At 38.7% G+C, this 22,260-nt stretch overlaps 1 pseudogene; it reads right to left on the bottom strand.

Annotated features, from left to right (window-relative positions):
- Positions 1–6,877: 6,877 nt before the first annotated feature.
- Positions 6,878–15,540, bottom strand: LOC113837813 (annotated as a pseudogene).
- Positions 15,541–22,260: the final 6,720 nt, after the last annotated feature.

The following is a 22,260-nucleotide window of genomic DNA, read 5'->3' as shown; positions in this document are numbered from 1 at the left end:
TAAAAATCTCTTAAGGTAGATGGCTCATTCTTGCCATCACCTTTGCTATATCTGAAAGGTCAATCTCATTCTCATGTGATAAAAAGGTTGGTATTCAACTTTCTACTATTGGAAAGATTTCATTCTAATTGAAATATTAATGTCTGTCTTTTGACATATTAATTCCCATCTTATGGAACCCCTAGTAAAGAACACAAAGTTAAACAGCCTGAGATATTAAATGTGTATTATGTTACACTTGCTATGTTTCTATTATTCTTTGTACAGATTGTCTTGTTTTCGATGCTAGGTTTTATTTGATTCATTCAGTATTTCTTTACTGAATAGCTTTCAACACTGCTGACTTTTTCACTAATATCACCAATTTAAAATTAGTTTGCTGATGTGGACCTTCCTCTCTGAGTCCCGGGTTGAATTCATCTACTTGCTTATATCTATTTTGAGATCTTGATCACTTTTACTCGTAAACATATGAAAACTTTACTATGTATTTTCTCTATTTTGATATTTTTTAAATTCAGTTATGACATTGGGTGTGGTCTTGTTGCCTTTCTTTCTGTTTCCTGTATTCTTTTTGTCTTATATTTATTCTTTTAGAATTTCATGCAACAAGGTTTGATCATATTCCTTCTCTTATTCCTATTTCTTGTATTTCTGTGTTGTGATTTTCATATCCGCTTCTTTGGATATGTCTCCAGTTTTATTTGGGCATCTTCTAGTGATAAGCCTATTCTTTCAGACTCAATTTTCAGTAGCATTGAAAGAAGAGAAAACAATATGATATAATAACAACAAAAGGCATGATGCAGAGATACATCTAAAATTCCGATTTTCCTCTTGCATCTTAATATTTATTAGATACTGCCCTAAGGGGCTTTCAGGCAAAAAGTCTCAGGCTAAACAACTTTCCCAAGCACTTTCCTGAACAGAGGATTTTAGAGACTCTGTTATCTCAAATAAGTCAGAATGTATCAGGGTATAATAGTCAATCATTTACGAGACGGTTTTGTTTTTGCTTTGAGACAGGGCTTCTCTGTATTGCTTTGGATAGTGTCCTGGAACTAACTCTGTAGACCAGGTTAGTTTTGGATATTTTTATTTTTTAATTTCTTTATTTTAATTAGAAAGAAGATTATTTTACATGTCAAATCTAGGTCCCTCTCCCTCACCCTCTCCCCTGCCCCACAATACTAACACCCTACCTATCCCATACCTTTCTGCTCCTCAGGGAGGGTGAGGTCTCCCATAGGGGGTCTTCAGAGTCTGTCAAATCCTTTGGGATAGGGCCTAGGGCCATCCCCATGTGTCTAGGGTCAGGGAGTATCCCTCCATGTGGGAGGGGTTCCCAAGTGCATTCTTATGCTAGGGATAAATACTGATGCACAAAGGGCCCCATAGATTTCTGAGGTCCCTACATTGACACCCACATTCATGGGGTCTGGCTCAGTCCCATGCTGATTTCCCAGCTATCAGTCTGGGAATCAAGAGCTCTCCCTTGTTCAGGTCAGCTGTTTCTGTGTGTTTCACAAGCCTGTTATGGACCCCTTTGCTCATCATTCCTCCTTCTCTGCAACTGGATTTCAGTTCAGTTCTAGGATTATCTGTAGATGTCTGCTTGTACTTCCACCAGCTCCTGGATGAAGGCTACTGGATGGCATATAAGTTAGTCATCAACCTCATTTTCAGGGGAGGGCATTTAAGGGAGCCTCTGCTCTGTTGCTTAGATTGTTTTTTGGTGTCATCTTTGTAGCTCTCCAGACATTTCCCTAGTGCCTGATTTCTCTATAAACCCATAATGTCTCCCTCAATTATAGTATCTCTTTTCTTGCTCTCCTCTGTTCTTCCCCCAACTCAAACTCCCTGCCCCATCATTCTTCTCCCTGTCTCATTCTCCTAGTTCCCTCTCCACTCCCCCATGCTCCCAATTTTCTCAGGAGATCTTGTCCCTTCCCCTGCTTCAGGGCACCATGTATGTCTCTCTTAAGGTCCTCCTTGTTTACTAGTTTCTCTGGCAGTGTGGACTGAAGACTGGTTATCCTTTACTCTATGTCTAAAATTCACATATGAGTGAGTACATACCATGTTTGTCATTTTGTGACTGGGTTACCATGCTCAGAATGGTTTCTTCTATTTCCATCCATTTGCCTGTGAATTTCAAGATTCCATTGGGATTTTTCACACTGAGTAGTACTCCATTGTGTAAATGCACCACATTTTCTCTATCCATCATTCAGTTGACGGGCATCTAGGTTGTTTCCAGGTTCTAGCTATTACAAATAATGTTGCTATGAACATAGGTGAGCAGATGTTCTTGTTGTATGCATGTGCTTATTTTGGGTACATGCCTAAGAGTGGAATTACTGGATCTTGTGGTAGACTGAGTCCCATTTTCCTGAGGAAACCACCATACTGATTTCCAAAGTGGCTGTATGAGTTGGCACTCCCACCAGCAGTGGTGTCATTGGTGTTATTGATTTTAGCTATTCTGACAGGTGTAAGATGGCATCTCAGAGTTGTTTTGATTTGCATTTCGTTGATGGCTAAGGATATTGAACACTTTATGTGTCTTTTAGCCATTTTAGATTCCTCTATTGAGAACTGTCTATTTCTAAAAACTGTACCCCACTTTTTAATTGGATTATTTGGTGTGTTGGAGACTAGCTTCTTGAGTTTTTTTGTGAATTTTGGAGATCAGCCCTCTCTTGGATGTGGAGTTGGTGAATATATTTTCTCAATCCATGGGCTGTCATTTTATCTTGTTGACTGTGTCCTTTGCCTTACAGAAGTTTCTCAGTTTCAGGAGGTCCCATTTATTAATTCTTGTTCTCAGTGTCTTTGCTGCTGGTGTCATGTTCAGGAAATTGTCTCCTGTACCAATTCTTTCAACGGTATTTCCTACTTTCTCTTCTAATAAGTTCAGTGTGGATGGATTTATGTTGAGGTCTTTGATCCATTTGGACTTAAGTTTTGTGCATGGTGATAGACATGGATATATCTGCAGTCTTCTACATGCCAGCATCCAGTTATGCCAGCACCATTTGCTGAAGATGCGTTCTTTATTCCATTGTATATCTTTAGCATCCTTGTCAAAATTCAGGTGTTCGTAGGTGTGTGGGTTAATATGTGTTTTCAACTTGATTCCATTGGTCTACCTGTGTAATTTTGTGCCAATACCAAGCTGCTTTCAGGACTATAGCTCTATAATAGAGCTTGAAATCAGGGATGGTGATGCCTCCGGAATTTCTTTTATTGTAGAGTGTTATTTTGGGTATCCTGGGTCTTTTGTTTTTCCATATGAAGTGGAGAATTGTTTTTCCAAGATATGTGAAGAATTGTGTTGGGATTTTGATGGGAATTGCATTGAATCTGTAGATTGCTTTTGGCAAGATTGCCATTTTTACTATGTTGATCCTACCTATCCAAGAGCATGGGAGATCCTTCCATTTTCTGGTATCTTCTTTAATTTCCTTCTTTAAAGACTCAAAATTCTTATGATACAGGTTTTTCCACTGTTTTGGTTAGTGTTACCCCAATGTATTTTATGTTGTTTGTGACTTTGCTGAATGTGTTTATCAGCTGTAGGAGTTTCCTGGTAGAGTTTTTTTGGTTCACTTATGTACTCAAGTATATCATCTGCAAACAGTGAAAACATGACTTCTTCCTTTCCAATATGTTTCCCCTTGATCTCCTTTTGTTGTCTTATTGCTCTATCTAGAACTTCAAGGGCAATATTGAAGAGATATGGAGAGAGTGGACAGCCTCATATTGTTCCTGATTTTTGAGGAATCACATTGAGTTTCTCTCCATCTAGTTTGATGTTGGCTGTTGGTTTACTCTATACTGTTTTTATTATGTTCGGGTATGTCCTTGTTATCCCCGATCTTTCCACTACCTATATCATGAAGGGGTGTTGGATTTTGTCAAAGGCTTTTTCAGCATCTATTGAGATGATCATGTGGTTTTTCTTCTTCAATTGGTGTATATGGTGGATTTCATTGATAGATTTTTAATGTTGAACCAACTCTGCATCCAGGGGATGAAACCTACTTGATCATGGTGGATGACTTTTCTGATATGTTCTTGGATTCGGTTTGCCACTATTTTATTGCATGTTTTTGCATCAATGTTCATGAGTGATATTGGTCTGTAGTTCTCTTTTTTAGTTGTGTCTTTGTGTGGCTTGGGTACCAAGGTAATTGTGGCGTCTTAAAAAAAGTTTGCCAATGAACCTCTGCTTCTATTGTGTGGAACAATTTGAAGAATGTTGGTGTTAGCTCTTCTTTGAATTTCTGTAGAATTCTGCACTGAAACCATCTGGCTTTGAACTTACAGAGATCTGCCTGCCTCTGCCTTCAGAGTGCTGGGATTAAAGGTGCATGAGAGCAGCGACAGGCCCATTTACCAGATGTGACATCACAATTACATGTTTGCCAAGGAGGAAGGAATGGTTCTGGTAGGAATGGTATATGAATAGATGAAAGGAAAGAAGATTGTTCTTCATCTCTCACAGCATAGGTTTGAATGACTGGGTTAAGCAATTTTTAAAGGGAGGAGATAAGTGGACAGCTGGGGGCAATGATCAAGGGTTAGGCTCACCCAAATCACACAGAATTGTAGAAAGAACCAAAGTATCAACTTGAGTCCTCAGGAGGAAAGTTGGAATAAGGGTGCTTCACCCATGGGTGGGAATAGCCCAAGGCTTCTCTTCCAGACTAATGAAGGGGGGGAATTGCAAAATCCCTTCCCCTTCAGAGATTTCAAAATGGTCTTTCTGAAATAGTGTGTCTTCAAAATGGGGTATGGTGAAGCAATATAGACCCAACCTAGACTACATTTCTTCCCATTCCTAGATGCCCTGCCCAAAGAAGCATAGAGTCCTAGACTCAGTGCCTGCTCTGCAGACCCAAATGAGAGAGTACAAACATGAGTACAGCCATATATAACATTGTTTCGGGGAGAAGGAAGAAGTTAAATGTCCCTAAAGGGATGCCTTCACCTAACAATAAACTGGCCTGTTTTTTTTAATCACTTTTTATTTGAATTAGAAACAAGATTGATTTACATGACAATACCAGTTCCCTTCTCCCTCCCATCCTTCACTAGCACCCCCCAACTAAAACCCTACCTATCACATAACCTTTCTTCTATTCTTCACCTGACTCAACCTGTTTCCTCATGACCTCTGTATCCTTCCTCCTCTTCTCATTCTCATAGCTCCCTCCCCCCTCTTCCCATGCTCTCAATTTGCTCAGGGGATCGTGACCCTTTCCCCTTCTCCAGGGAACAATGTCTGTCTCTTTTAGGGTCCTCCTTGTTTATTAGTTTCTCTGGCAGTGTCCTGAGTAGGCTGGTAATCCTTTACTCTATGTCTAAAAACCACATATGAGTGAGTATATATGATGTTTGTCATTTTGTGATTGGGTTACCTCGCTCAGAATGGTTTCTTCTAGTTTCATCCATGTTCCTGCAAATTTTAAGATTCCATTGATTTTTCCCCTGAGTAGTACTCCATTGTGTAAATGTACCACATTTTCTCTATGCATTCTTCGGTTGAAGGGCATCTATGCTGCTTCCAGTTTCTGGATATTACAAATAGTGCTGCTATGAACATTGTTGAACAGGTGTCCTTGTTGTATGAATGAGCTTCTTTTGGGTATATGCCTAAGAGTGGAATTGCTGGATCTTGTGGCAGACTGATTCCCATTTTCTTGAGGAGTCACCATACTGATTTCCAAAGTGCCTGTAAAAGTTGGCACTCCCACCAACAGTGGAGGTGTTATGTTCAGGAAGCGGTCTCCTGCAACAATTAATTCTAGGGTATTTCCCACTTTATCTTCTAATAGGTTCAATGTGGCTGGGTTTATGTTGAGGTCTTTGATCCATTTTGACTTAAGTTTTGTGCAGGGTGAAAGGCTTGAGTCTATCTGTAGTTTTCTACATGTTTGCATCCAGTTATGCCAGCACCATTTGTTGAAGATGTTCTCTTTTTTCCAGCATATAAATTTGGATAGTTTTTTCAAAAATCAGGTGTTTGTAGGTGTGAGGGTTAATATCAGTGTTTTCAATTTGATTCCCTTGGTCTACATGTCTATTTTTGTGGCAATTCCAAGCTGTTTTCAAGACTATAGCTCTGTAATGGAGGTTGAAGTCAGGGATGGTGATGTCTCCAGAAGTTTCTCTATTGTACAGAGTTGTTTTGGCTATCATGGGTCTTTTGTTTCTTCATATAAAGTTGAGAATTGTTCTTTCAAGGTCTGTGAAGAATTGTGTTGGGATTCTATTTGCAGATGATATGATAGTCTACATAAGTGACCTGAAAAACTCTACCAGAGACCTCCTATAGCTGATAAACACCTTCAGCAAAGTGGCAGGGTACAAGATTAACTCAAAAAAATCTGTAGCCCTTCTATATACTGATGACACATTGGTGGAGAAAGAAATCAGAGAAACATCACCCTTTACAATTGCCACAAACAACATAAAATAAATTGGGGTAACACTAACCAAAAACATGAAAGACCGTACCATAAGAATTTTGAGTCTCTAAAGAAAGAAATTAAAGAAGATACCAGAAAATGGAAAGATCTCCCATGCTCTTGGATAGGTAGGATCAACATAGTAAAAATTATAATCTTGCCAAAAGCAATCTACATATTTAATGCAATCTCCATCAAAATCTGAACTGGCCTGTTTGTAACAACAAAAACAATGATAGAGTAGTTTTTACAGAACAGATTCTCAGCTCGTATGGCATAGTCTTGAATGAGATATAGAGAATTTGGGGCAGACAGCTCCCAGAGATGACATTCCTGCCTCAGTTCCCATGAGTCCAGATGTTCCACGTGGCACAGACTAGGGGAAGAAAACATGTTGAGTTTCAAATTATCAGACAGTGTTCACCACTGGAACCTGGTGGGCCCTATAGACTGAAGGCATCCAGGTCATAGTTGAGGCAAAGATGCATCTGCCAAGCTAGCTCTTTTGGAGGATGGCTCAAATCCTGTAGTTGCTGCATCAGATGTAGCAAATCTCAAAAGGAGCCCTGTGAGTAGCCTCACTGTGAACATCTGTGTCTCAAACTTCTTATATTTTCTCAAATCACTTTGCTGCTGCTAACTTTCCAACTGCTCTGGAGGAATCCATTCCTGGTGCCACTGCAATGATCCTGATTACTTTTCTGTGAACTCCTTTAGTGATGGGTATAGCATATTCTTAGTCAGTAGGTCCTGCATGACACTCTGCATGATGGGGAGAAGATTCCTTCCCCATCTCTTTCATCTATACCCAGCTATGGTCAGTTCCTCTTTTGACAAGCCCAAGTTCTGAGGCTCAGTGACATTTTTTAGCTTGTACACTTAATATCTCTCTAGGGAAAGAAGAATATGTTCCTGAGGGTTTGCATCATTGCCCACTCTCCTAGCTGCTTCTGAAAGATTTTGGTACTGTTTCAATAGGCAGGGCCCTTCTTCGGCCATTTCTTTCATTGCCTCTAAAATCCTCAGTGGCTTGGGAAGCCAGATAGCTGTCAAACAGTTGTTCCTGGAAATTTTTCTCTTGGGATGTGAAGAAGGTATCTTGGCAGTGTCACCTGGTGATATCTTCTGGAGCCCCGAAGAAGCAGGAGCTGAGGAATGGGAGCTGGGAGCCAGGAGCTGGGGAGGGGTTGTTTTTTTTTTTTTATCAAAATCATCAAGGGTAATCCAATTCCTGGTCTGATTTGATCCTAAACTTCTGCAATGGCCACCTAAAATTCTTTAAAATCCACTAATGAATCCCTGCTGATAATAATATAGAAAATGGTAAAGCAGATGCAGAATAGGTATGAAGTTAGACATTATTGTATCTAAATATGGAAGTAGTAAATTAATGATTTGGAAGGATGTGGGGAAGGGAACATTGAGGAGCAAGATTAAGTGAATAAAAAAAGGAAGGAAGGTGATTATCATGAAATGAAAACAGTAAGTGATTAGAAAAATCCATAAACAGCAAGAAACAAAAAAGATTGTAAAATAATGAGAAAGTCTGAAAACAATATTAAATAAATGCAAGAAGGGGCTATAAATCTAAAACCATGAATACTTTCCTTCACCTGTTTGAATTTTCTTTGTTTTATTGTCATTCTTTAAGGAATTTGTTGATTTCAGCTAATATTTGTGTTGCCTTTTCCTGCATTTCCTTAAGGTATTTTTTAATTTCCTCTTTATGGACCTCAATCATTTTAATAAGTTGGTTTTAAGGTTGATTTGTTGTGCTTTGGATTCATTGGAATACTCATGTCTTTCTTGCTGTCATAGAATAGCTGGGCTCTGGTGGCACCATATTGCCCTGGCTCTTACCGATTTTGTTCTTAAGCTGGCATCTAGGATCTGGGTTGGGGATGATTAGTTCTGAATTTGTCTTTGTTGGATGGATGTTTTGTTCCTTGGTTCTTGGGGGTCATAAATATCTCTCCATATCAGTGGACTCCACTTACCAATAAAAAGACAGATGCTAACAGAATGGATATGAAAACAGAATCCATCCATCTGCTCCATATAAGAAACACATCTCAACATCAAAGAAAGACATTACCTCAGAGTAAAGGGTTGAAAAAAAGAATTTCCAATAAAATAGACCTAATCAGCAAGCTAAATGCAACTAGCTATCCTAATATATAACAAAATAGACTTCAAAACAAAATTAATGAGGTTTCATATGACATGTGTCAGAATGACTAAGGTAAAAACAAATACAAGTGACAGTTCATGCTGTAGAGAATATGGAGCAAGGTGAACAGTCTTCCACTATTGGTGGAAATGCAAACTTGTACAGCTACTTTGGAAATCAGTATGGCGGTTTCTCAGAAAATTAGGAGTTGATCTACACCATCAATACTATAATACTCCTGTGCATATTCCCAAAGGATGCTCCACCGTACCACAAGGACACTTGCTCACAAATGTTCATGGCAGCATTATTCATACAAGCGAGTACCTTAAAAAACCCAGATACCACTCAACTCAAGAATGGATTAAAAAATGTGGTACATTAAAACAAAGGAATATTATTTAACTGTTAAAAATAATGACATCAAGAAATTTGCTGGCAAATGCATGGAACTAGAAAAGATTATCTTGAGTGAGATAATCCAGGCCCAGAAAGACAAACATGTTGTGTACTCTCTAATAAGTGGTTATTAGCTGTTAAGGATAACTCTGCTACCGTCCCACAGACCAAGACAAGTTAAGTAACAAGGAGGGATCAAGGAGGGAATGTGTTAATCTTACTGTGAAAAGGAAATAGAACTGACTTTGCCAGTGCATGGGAGGAGAATGTTAGAAAGGGTGATAGGGATTGGAATAGGAGGTATCAGGTTTGGTGATGACGGAAGGAGAGACAACTGGAATCTGTGTCATCTCTGGCATGAGCTAGAGACCCTGAGCAATGGAATCTTCCAAGAATCTACGAGGGTGACCCTAGTTAAGGCTCCTAGCAATAGAGGATATGGAAGAAGCCTGAACCAGCCATCTCCTGTAATTAGGCAAGACTTGAATTGAAGGGACTGGGGCAACAATCCAGGCACAAACACCAATTTGTCCTGCCTATAAGATGTTCTGGGGTAAAGGTTATGCAGAAATTGTGGGAGTGAACAAATAATGACTGACCCAGCTGGAGACCCATACGCTGAGAGGGAACTCACCACAGAGGGCCAGGACCCAGAGGTCAGATACCTCAGAGACCTAGATAAAAACCAAACATGACTGGCCAAAAATGTCAAGGAAATGATTCCTAACTCTATTCCCCTATACTCAAAGATTAGTGCCTAGCCCAGCTGTCATCAGAGAGAAGTCATCAAGCAACTGGTAGAAACAGATGCAGAGATCCACAATCAAATTTTAAGCAGAGCTCAGGAAATCCTGCAGAAGAGTGGGAGGAAGGATTGTAGGGGTCAGTGAGATAAAGGGTACTACAAGAAAACACACAGACTCAACTAATCTCAACTTATCTAGGTCTCTGAGGGTTCTGGTTCTCGGAAACTGACTCAACAACCGGGGAACCTGCATGGGACTTACCTAGATATTCTGCATATATGTGACAGTGTATAACTTGTCTTCTTGTGAGACTCCTAACAGTGAGAGCAGGGCCTGTCTCTGACTTTATTGCCTGCTATTAGGACCCTTTCCTCCTTCAGGGTTGCCTTTCCAGCTTTAATAGAAGAGGGGGTGCCTAGTCTCATTGCAACTTGATAAACCATGACTGACTGGTATCCATGGGAGTCCCTCCTGTAGCTGAAGAGAAACAAGAGGAGGAGTGGGTAGGAACTAGAAGAAGAGGAGGGAGGGGAAACTTTGGTTGGGATGTAAAAGCATCAACAACAGCAAAAAATAAACAAAAATGAAAACAACAAAAACCTAAAAACATGAAAAAATACAATAGTATAAAATCAAAATGGTCTTTAAAGTACAGTAGAGAGAAAAAAAGGATCCACAGTAATTTAAACATAAGAGGAGAGGCAACACCAAAGAAAGAAAATGTGCGTAGGCGGTAGCAATAGATAAATGAGCGCCCTAAAAGGCAACTTACGATCACAAGATCTCCCAAAGTCCACACCTATGCTAGTGATAAGTGCTCAACTACTACAGGACGTCCCTCACTGAAACCCACGTTCCTGGGGTCTGGATCAGTCCCAGTTGGGGGGTAATAGGGGAGGAGGAGAGGGAGTGGGAACTGGGATTGACATGTAAAACCATCTTGTTTCTAATTCAAATAAAAAATAAAGAAAAAAGTCAAAAGATCTGCAGCTAAACCCTTTATGTATCACAATTTTTTTTCCCCTGAGGATACATAGCACACATGTCGATTCACCCCAGAAAGGCAAACCACAACAGACCAATGTAATGACTGCAACACAGTTCAACCTGATGAACAAGAGAGCTTCTATTGGGATTACTAATGTGAGTCTGAATGTGGGAAACTTACGGGACTACACCAGTTGATGCACCAAAAAGAGCACGTGGACTTGGAAGCTCTAACCCTGGAGGTCTCTATGCAATCTCCAGGCTGCTCAGGAGCTGTTTGCGAATCCATTCATCTCTGCACATGGGCTATTCAGAGTCCATTCTTCTAGCAGTTGTTTACTCCTTCTGTAACACTGGGGCAGCCTTGGAGAATCTTGCAAGTTTCCACTTTCTCAGACACTTAGTAATTTTGTTTGTTTTCAGAGTCTTATGAAGCTCCAACTCTCTCCTAGAGGAAATGTTTCCATTTAGAGGAAACTGCTCTACAGCACGCCCTTATTATTTTCTTTAGAATCAACTTAGTGCGGCTCCTATGCGAATGGCTATAGGACCATTTACTAAAATGTGGGTAACCCATCAAGAGGTTCAGTCAAAGTAAACTGACTCATTTTCCACCAGCAGCTGAATTATTAATAATTTCTCCGTTAGTGTGTCTTGCATCCATGCATTAATTTTGGCTGGCTTGATCTATGCAGTTCCTATGCATGCAGTTACAACACAGAGGCATATGCGCAATGGACCTGGTCAAAGTGAAGAGAATAAGAAACTGTAGAATTCTCAACCATAAACTGGGCATTAATATCATATCCCCTGTCCTCAAGTCTCAGAGATCGTCACAGAAGAAGGTGAAGAAAGACTCTAAGAGTCAAACACAGTGGTGAACTGCTGGGGAAGTGTTTTCTCACAGGGCAAGAATACTACCTAGGAATTGTTTATCTGTTAAGTGTTTTTTAGTATTGCTTTATTGTGCTAAATATCGCTGTGATAGAAAAAAGAAAATTTCAAATTTCATTTGAAACCTAAATTTTATTTAGCTTATTATTAATGATTTCACCGAGTAAACCTCTACAAATTTTTCTCACTCAATTCTTTGATTCTCTTCTTCTGAATTTTTTTTAATTTTCCCAATATTAGATGACCCCTATTATGTTATTCTCATTTTCATTGCATTTTCCTTATTCAATGTACATTTTAGGTTACTGCCTGTTTCTAGGAAGATATATTTTGTTTTCATTTCTTCTCTGGTATAACATTTCTTTTATAATGGTTTCACATTCCCATGGAGGAAAGGAGCTCTCTAGATTCCAACTCCTTGTAGCCTTTTTGTGTCAACAACATGAAAAAAAAAGTAAAGAATGTTGAAGGATTTACAAAAGTACACTTGAATTTTGGTAGAATGATGATATAGCTGGGGAAAATTCCTTACAAAATTAGAAACACTTGAATGGTCCAGCCCAAGTTACAGGCTCCTGGAAATATGGAGATACAATCATAAAACTGCAGAACTCTTTTCTAGCCCATACTTTACAACCACATCAACAAGGCACTAAAGTAGTTAAAGTGTATTCTACTTGAAAGAGCTATAAAAACAAATATTTCTGTTTTTGCACTTCTAGGGAAGACAAAAATCAAGGCAAAAATATAAAATGATATTATAGTAATTTGTGAGAACTACAATACATTTCCTAAACTGTAAAAATTAAATCCCACTTGCCACAATTATTTCTTCCTATATATTTCTAAATTTCAATAAAAATCTATAGGGAGCCAGGTGTTGGTGGCGCACGCCATTAATCCCAGCACTCGGGAGGCAGAGGCAGGCTGATCTCTGTGAGTTCGAGGCCAGCCTGGTCTCCAGAGGGAGTGCCAGGATAGGCTCCAAAGCTACACAGAGAAACCAAAAAAAAATCTATAGGGAATGTTAGTAACATTAAAAAACAGAGTGAACTTACTAAAAATGTCAGTTGATTCAAATCTAAAACACATTTTGTGGTTATTGGGCATCAAATTTCAAGTGAATATAAGTATTTTCAGTTTTATGAGAAACATAAGCTATATGCATTTAAGACAAAAAGGGAAAAGATGTGTTTGCTTGACAAGGGGTGAAGTCTATACTCATCTGTGGTTATAAGGACAAATGTTTATAGATTGTTGTTTGGGATTATGCTGTTTTAGTAAATTATATGTTGTAGATTTTTCAGTAGCCATTTAGTATTGACTAGTTGGCTACGTTTCTAGTACCAGGCATAGTTTTCTTCTTGTTGAGTGGGTCTTAAGTCCAATTAGAAAGCTGTTACTGCCATAGTATTTGTGCCAGTACTACCCCTTTAGTATTATCATGGTATGTTGGTCTTTGTTGTGCTTCATAAGTATCATAGCTGGGTAGGAATTTTGTTTGCTTCCCTCCTTCAAAGCTTGCATGAGCCTTTCTAATGCCATGAAGGCTAGTCTTGAGAAAGGAGGTAAGTTACAGATCAGGAGTCTCTGTTAGCTTTTATTTCTGAAGTTCATGTTGTCTCCAGCAATAGGGACTAACCTTTCACCTCTTGTGAGTAACCAAAGGTAATAACTATAAGCTGTATATTTGGGGAGTCCCTTAGCCATGACCAACAACTCAAAAGAAGACATCTCATGTCTGGTATTGTGTGTGTGTGTTTTTTTTTTGGTTAGGTGGTCTTTGACTCTAGAAAGGTGCATTGTCAACCCAGATGAGAAAAAAATTCACTTAAACTATATAGATATATTATTTCATGGAATTACATATATTATATTTTTTGTTTGCTTGGGTAAATAGTAAATAATATGATTCCTTGTGACATGTTCTCTCTTACTGGAGAGAACTTACTTACCAATCTTCTGATGTGACTATATAGTATGTAGTAACTACAGAAACCAAGAAAGTAAAATAGGACCACTGTCAGGACGGGGGGATTGGGGAGCAATAGAGGTGGAATAGTGGAGGGAAAGTGATTTGATCATGGAAATGGAAAAGCAGAGAAAGGAAGGGAGTAAATAGAGAAAAGGGTGGGAGGAGAATAGCAGGGTATAAATGACGTGACAGGGGAAACACTGTTTAGGAAGTAGAGGGAGATAAATACAGAAAAGGGCAGGAGGAGAGTAAAGGTCAGTAATAGGATACAAGTGGCCCTGACAGAGGAAATGAAAACTGGGATTCTCTTTAGGGAAAGGGTAGGGAGGAAAATACAGAAGGTGGAGTGAAGTGGATAAAATAACAACAAGGATATACTGTCCAAAAATGAACTGAACAAGGAAGCTAGTCAAGAGCTATAGGCAACTGAGCAAAGCTCTGGGAGACAGAGGTGTTCTTTGCTAGGTAAGAGTATACCAACCTGTTGACTGGTGACAAATGATTCAAAGTGAATACTTACGTATAAGTAACTTTATAAAGACTGAGCAGGTTGTGTTTAGGAATACTGTATATATGAATGCAATAAAAATTCATGAAAAAGAAGCCAGAAATTCAAAGGTGAATGTAAAGTGATATATAGCAGGGTTTTTAGAGGAAGATTGGAATTATATTATAATCCTCCAAAAAGACTTGATGGGGAATGAAAGTTGAGAGCTAGAATCTCAAGGAAAAATCAGCAAAGAAGTAGAAACACTAACACTCCCATGGAAATAAAGTATATCACTGCTAAGTTCATCAGTAAATGAGTCACAGACAAGAAAAAAATCAATGACTGTAAAGAAAGATTAACACAAGCTTACCCAAAATGCTGAGGTTAAAAATAAAAAATAGAAAATTGAATGAATGTGAGAAATTGTAAAATAATATAACATACACAATTGGAATACTATAACATGAGAAAATAAAGCATAGGACATTTGAAATAATAATCCCAAAGACCTTCCAGATTTAAGGAGAGAAACAAAAGCACAGAATGAAAGAAACTCAAAGAAGCAAGATTAGAAACTCAGACACGCGCACACACACACACACACACACACACACACACACACACACACACACACACACACAGTCTACACCTAGTCATGTATTCATATTACAAAATAAGACAAAGACAAAGATTAAACCTTTAAAGAACACATGCCACTCGGGAGGCAGAGGCAGGCGGATCTCTGTGAGTTCAAGGTCAGCCTGGTTTCCAGAGCGAGTGCCAGGATAGGCTCCAAAGCTACACAGAGAAACCCTGTCTCAAAAAACCAAAAAAAAAAAAAAAAGAACACATGCAGTGAGATCTTATTTCTAAAATAATGAACACATGAAGAAATATATTCTTTCTGATTAGATATGAGACCCATTCCACAAGGGGGATTTAATGTCCAATACTATAAACATGGCCAAGAGCTCATGACTGGGGAGACAATAGGTCCTAGCAGGAACCTGTCATTTTACTAAGTGGTCATGCTGTCAAACTATATTATAAATTTATTCTTATACTTGTAGATTTGTACTGCCCTCAACTTTGGCCAGAGGTGCTTCATTTTGCAGTGGGTCATGGTTAATACAGAAACTAATAAATCATCAGAATGCCAAGTATAAATAGCACTAAGTGCTCATTTGTGGATATGTTAACCTTTGCAACATTTTATGGTCTAAGGCTCAGGAGAGGAAATCAAAGAACATAAGAGCCATAGGTAAGGAAAGACATTTCTGAAATATAGACTTCTTGACCTGACATGATTGTTCTACATATCAATTCACAATAGCTATACCTACCTGCACAACATTAAGCCAGTCAAAATTCCGGCATGAGTGGAAGAGGGTTCCCTCAGCCATAAGTCTATCAGAGGAGCTATTAGCAATTGATGACTGCTGAGTGAGAGATGAATTTAGCCTCCTCTGGGAATGTGGAAGCTGGGATGTTGCTCATGCTAGTGGATTGCTACACATCCATGAAGATGTGAACAGCACAAATTCATTTAAGGGGTTATTAATAACAATAAAGTGGAAGACATGAAATTGGGGAGATATGGGGTAAGGAGCACTAGGGGAATTGGAAAGAGGCAGTAATAGATAATTATGACCATTATACAGTGTATGAAATTTCTAAAGAATGAAATTTTATTTAAAAATACGGTATTTGTCTGGGACATAATCTTAAGCCATAGTCCACACTGTCTCATGGGACTTATTACATAGCCCCAGTTGTCACTGACTTTATCATATCATCTACCAGATTCAATGACTTGAGTGCTGGGATTATTGGAGTGAGCTACCTACCATAAATGGATCACACTCTTCTCATCACAAACTATATGCAAGAAAACATACTAAATGTTCTGAAATAAATATGTAGAAAACATATTCAGTGACTTTACTATTCAAAAGTAGGGATCATGCTATATAATGAGACAGTCCCAAAACTGAAAGAGAAATAATAAAAATTTCAGAAAAAGAGTCAAATTAATAAAAACAGAGATGAAAAGGTGTTGAGTACACTATGTCATTGTGTTCAAAGATAATCACTTAGGGAAACCAGGAATGTTAAACAGTCAGAGTTGTCTCTTCAACGAAAGAGATGTATAGCCTGTTTTCCACCCAGAAGGTTAGGAATAGATGTGATTAATAGCCTGGTAACCTCTGTGCTATCTATATGGCTAGGCCACATCTGGCTACCCTAGACTCTTCCTCCCTAGACCCTTACCTTGAGCATTGTTTTTCAGTCAATAGAACCCATCTTTATAGAAAAGGCCATATTACTTTGGAAAGAGTTTCAATGTAATCATATCTTAAGATTTGTTGTATACATGGGATTGAGTTCTTATCAGAAAACTTTTTTTAATGTGTTGTGCTTAATACACTTAAAATAAACTGTGTGGTGTCACACTCTTGAAGTTTGAACCAACACAGGCTACTTAGTCATGTTGAACTGAATGTCCTTCTTTCCCCATGCAGATTGTTATTCCACTGGCCATGGTGGTTGCAGAGACCCCACAACAGAGGGATATTACAACAAATACCAATTCAAATCAGAAAATTACTAGGGCTATAACTTCAAAACTCATATTCCATAAAAATGTAAACTCTACAAGAAATGGATACTTTTCTAGGTTATTATGATCTGTGAAATTTAAATCAATATGAGATAAATAATTTAAACATGTCTATAGCAAACAGCAATGTTTATGCTGTAATTAAAACATGTGTCATAGAAACACATTCAGGTACAGAACTATTCATCAGTGAATTCTACCAGACATTTAAATAATTAACAGTGGCCTTTAACCTAGTCTGTAAAATAGGAAAGTAAGAAACACTATCAACGTCTGTTTTTATGAAGCCGGTATTATTCTGGTACCCAAATCAGATAAAGTCAAAACAACAAGAGAACATTATAGGCCCATCTTCCTAGTGAACATAGTTGTGAAAAGTATCAAGAATAGTTTTGTTGGGGCAGCAGTGAGGGAAGAGTGTGTCTATGCAGGAGAAGGGAAATTACCTCAGCAGTCTTGGAAGCCCAAGATCGAGGACCAGCCTGCACATGTGGTGACGTCACCTCTGTACCACTGTTTACCCATGCTGCCACCATGTCTGGAGCTGAGTGGAAAATGGACACGGTTACTTTTCTTTACATGGACTTGGAGACATAGTGCACACCTGGACTGAGACCTTCTCTATCCCCTAGTATCATCAAGTCAATTATACCTGTCTCCATTCACCCAAGATCCCCATGACATTTAGCATGGTTTGACCTGAAAGTGCTGAGTCTAGACAGTCAGGGGATGAGGTTGGCATTAAGGAGGCAACAGAGAATGTCAAGGCCTAATTGAACATAAAGTGAAGAACAGGATCCCTGTCAATTGAAATGTCCTAGACAGATTTTTACAAGGCAAGATTCTTACCTGTCCTCATCTTCTGGTGGCATTGAAGCATTAAGCTTCTAGCTACTGCTTATTAGAAATTCCCCTAGGCAGCCATTGTTGTTCCAAGGACATGACCATCATTCAATGTCATGGCAAGCTGACTCCATGGTGCTCATCAATTTTGGGCTCTGACAGCTGAGAAGCTCTGATGTGTTGTCACACTTGCCAAGATCCAGTTCAAGATGTATCCCAGTGCCGTGCACAGATCCTCCCTCAGGAATTGGAAACTGTGAAGGAATTTCTGGAGAAACTACTGCTTACATGCTAGCCATTTCCTGGCCTGAATTTCTGTACCACAGCTCATAGGATTTTAGCCAGAAAGTACTACATCATATTGCATCTGAACCAGTATAACTTGTCTTCTGTAGTTCAAGACTGTCTTCTTCTCACAGACGTCTAAGGTAGGTAGCAGAGGATGTCCATGCCTTCGCTGTTTGCCTAGGCCATCTGAAAGTCAGCAACTGGGGTAGACTGCTTTCATTACCCCACTCCTCTGAAGGTAGGGGCCTGGCAGCAGTGCTGGGGTTGGGAGTGGCATGAGAGGCAGCAAGAAAAATGGTGTAGTCACTGACCCACTTACTCAGGAACTTACTTACTAGTCCTGTTTTGGGCCCTGTCTTGTAAGCTCTGGTTTGACATGTGGGATACTCCTGGAACCTTACCTGTGGTCTCCCCTAATAATTTTTTCTTCTCCTGCCTTACTGCAGCTGCTACTCAGTCATAATTGTACTCTTGGCTGGTGTGCTGTCTGCTCTTGGGAAGACATGTCTGTCAGGAGGTAGTGTTTCTTAAGTGTCTCCCCTTAATATTCCATCTCCATCCCCACTCCCTGACCCACTGACTTCCTATGGTCCTCCCATATAGGCCTAGGGCCTGCTAGGATGATGTGGGGTTCCAGGCTATCTTATGCCACCCTGTCTTATTCTCCCAACCCCAAATGGTGGGGGAGGAGTTGTGTTTTCTGTTTATGGTTTTGATTATTTTTTCCTTGTTTTGTCTTGATTTTTAAAAGAATTAAAAAATTGTTTCCTAAAAAATTCTCAGCAAAATACTTTCAAACCAAATTTAAGGAAATACCCAGCTGATCATTCATAACAATCAAGTAGACTTTATCTGAGGGATACAAGGACAGTTCAACATATGCAAATCAATAAATATAATATGTAAAAAATGCACTCAAGTATATAAACCACATAGTCATTAGGACAGATGCAGAAAAGGCTTTACAGAAACATGCCCTCCCCACATTCCTTGAGAGTATTGTTCAGTGAATTTTGTCATATTCATTCCTTTCACCAATTCTTACAACATACACATCCTCACTACCCACCTGTGGTCCTTTGAATGTGAATTGCCCCCTCAGGCTCAGATATTTGAATGTTTGGACATAACTGATAGAACTGAAGTCTTAGGAGGTGTAGTCTTGTTGGGGTAGATGTGGCCTTTTGGGAGGAGGTGGGTCACTGGAGTTGAGCTTTAAGGTTTCAAAATCCCACATCAGGCCCAGTCTTGCTGTCTCTCTGCCAATAACCTCTGGATGTTAGCTCTCAGCTACTGCTTCAGTACCATGCCTGTTTATGGACCAACACTGTGAAACTTTAAGATGCCCCCCAATTAAATGCACTTACTTTTAAGTCACCTTTGTCATTGTATCTTCTCATAGTAATAGGACAGTAACTAAGATACCACTCACCTACGTGTTCTTTAAAAAAACAACAACAAACCAAGTCCTGTCCACATATTCTTAGGTGTGTGGTCTTTCACTATAGTGTGGTAGACTTATTAAGTGTGATATTCTTAGACAAAACTGACCATCCATCTCCCAGAAGCTAAAAGTTACCAAAAGCTCCATTACTAGGGTGGTATTTTGTATCTAACTCCCTTTTCCACGCTGGGATTGGGTCTGGCTTAGTCTTACACAGTATACAGGTGTTGTGTATGCTGTCAGAACTGTGAATTCATATATGTAGCTTCACTGCTGTGTCCAAAAGATACTGATTCATTAGTGTCTTCACCATCTCTGTCCTTCATGCTCTTTCTATCCCTTGTCTTAAAATTATCTTTAAGGGGGAGACAGTATATATGTTCTTTTTGGAATAAGCACCCCACAGCCTTTTATTAGCTGTACCTGGGCCAGTTGTCAGTCACTGTGTAGATTACCATCTATTACTGCAAATAGAAGCTACACAGATGAGAGTTTAGAAATGGATTCATCAATGGTTGCTATTATAGCTTAGAGTGCTTATACCTGGCTAAGATGGATGGTTCATTTCTCCTGCTGCAATGTGCACAGAACCTTACAAAACTATGAATGCTAGTTAATAGGAGTGAAGCTTATAGATATTAGTTATGCCAGCTTAACTTTTCCATGTTTGATGATTGAAGTATATGGTGCCTTCATGTATAGAGCAGATTGGGTTGTGGAAGGGAGCTAACAAATAGCATTTACAATAGGCTTCAGTGTTTGGGAGTTTGTCTATGGGAACCCTTGGGCCAATGACTCAAAAAGAGGTAAACCATTTCTGGTACTGGGGGGGGGTTATTTGATAGTGCATCATATCTAGTTGTGGCATTAAATCTTCCATCAAGCGATTATGCCGTTTAATTCCTTTTACATATGTATATATTTTAGGACACTTCCACAGTGGTGAATTTCCATATGACTTTTCCAAAAAGGTGTTTTGTGTTAGCTATCCCTCCAAATAGGTCTATTCTTAAGCAGTCTCAAGAGAGTACTCTGAAGCATCTATGAATTTATGGATGGAATGACCACATCTTGCCCAGAAGATGACATTTTATAGTCTTTCTTCCTGCTCTGGCTTTTGCATTCTTTCTGTCCAGTTTTCACCAAAGTTCTCTGAGTCTTTCAGGGGATGGTCTAAATCACTTATTTAGGGCTGAGCATTCATCAGTTATTCTCTGTATCTTGATCAACCACGAATCTCTGAATGCTCTACTGTTGACTGGAAAGTGGGGGTTCTCTGATCAAGACTAATGGTAACATCTATCTGCTGGCATAAATCTAAATATTTAGATTTCAGCTTGTTGCTGTGTCAATTTATCTGAAACATAGTTTCAGTCCTCCCATATGGCCTATTATTTTGACTAACATGGGTTTTTGACAATGTGTACAATACTAGGAATGAATTCCCTTCTGTAAATTGGACCTCAAATTCAATCAGATTATAGTTGGTTAGCCCTATAACAGTTGTGACATTATTGCACAAATGGGCTCAAAGCTTGGCTGGTTAAGTACAAAAAGTATTTTAAAGTAATGAACAAATGGTAACATGATACAAGTATAGGTACATGAGAATTGACAAAAATAAAAAGCCATGGAATAGACTCAAACAAATGCAGTCAACTGAGCTTTAACATAGACACAAAGATAATACAATGAAGAAAGAGAAAACTTTTCCATAAATTGTGCCAGAACAGTTGTTCAATAATTTAAAAAATGAAATTAACCACAAAGGTCATCTGGTCCATAATATCTCAAACTATAAACCTCCTAAAATATAAGATAAAACAGTATGATTTTGATGATGTTAATTATTACATCTATGAAGGGAAAATTATTGGTTGGACATTAATAAAATTAGAAGTATTTGGTTTGCAACGATGCTATTAAAAGATGAAAAGACAAGACACAAACTGGAAGAAGATGTTTGTGGAACTCACAAGTAATAAAAGACTTGTATCCAACTGCTATGAAAAATTTAAAGTTCATAAGAGAAAAGCAGTTTAAATTATAAATGAGCTGAAGACTTATCAAAGAACATCTACTGACAGCAAATAAGCATATGGAAAGAAAACCAACATGATATGTCACTAAAAAATAAACGTAAATAATACCATTCTAGTACATACCTAATAATATACTTAAAATCTTAGTGACTTAGTTCAGCAAGTCTTGACAAAATTATTTAGCAACAGAAAATCTCATTTATTGCTGATGAGGTTGAAAAATTCTACAGAGACTTTGAAAAGCAGTTTGGAAATTTCTTGTTAACCTAAACATAGTCTTCCCATATGACCTAGAAGTCATACTCCTTGGGATTTGCATAATCATTTTGAACATATATAGCAGCTTGTAAATGGATGTTTCCTGTCCTGACTGCCCCCGTCCCAAATAATCACTCAGAGTCTTATATTAATTACAAATTCTCATCTGATAGCTCAAGCTTCTTACTAGTTAACTCTTACATTTTAAATTAACCCATATTCATTATTTATGCTCTGCCACGTGGTGGCACCTTTCTTAGAATGGCACATCCATTTCTTGCTCCCTCTGTATCTGGCTGATGACTCCTCTGACTCCACCCCTTCTTTCCCACCATCTTTTGTTTGGTCACCCTGCCTATATTTCCTGCTACTGTCCAATCAGAGTTGTATTAAACCAATTAGAGTGACAAATTTTTACAGTGTATAAGAGGATTATTCCACACTAGTAGCTTCATTAACAAATCTGAAATGATGAAAGCAAGTTCTCCAGTAGCCAGACGGATAAATGAATGGTTTTATGTCTAAGTGATGTGATATTACATGGTAATACATAGGAATTAGCTTTCAAGTGATGAGGAGACATAGGTGTATCTAAAATGGATATTTATAGATGAAAGAGGCCAAACAG

This window comes from Cricetulus griseus, chromosome X (assembly GCF_003668045.3).
Source record: "Cricetulus griseus strain 17A/GY chromosome X, alternate assembly CriGri-PICRH-1.0, whole genome shotgun sequence".
In the NCBI taxonomy this organism is placed as follows: Eukaryota; Metazoa; Chordata; class Mammalia; order Rodentia; family Cricetidae; genus Cricetulus; species Cricetulus griseus.
This window is presented reverse-complemented; position numbering and strand designations above follow the sequence as displayed.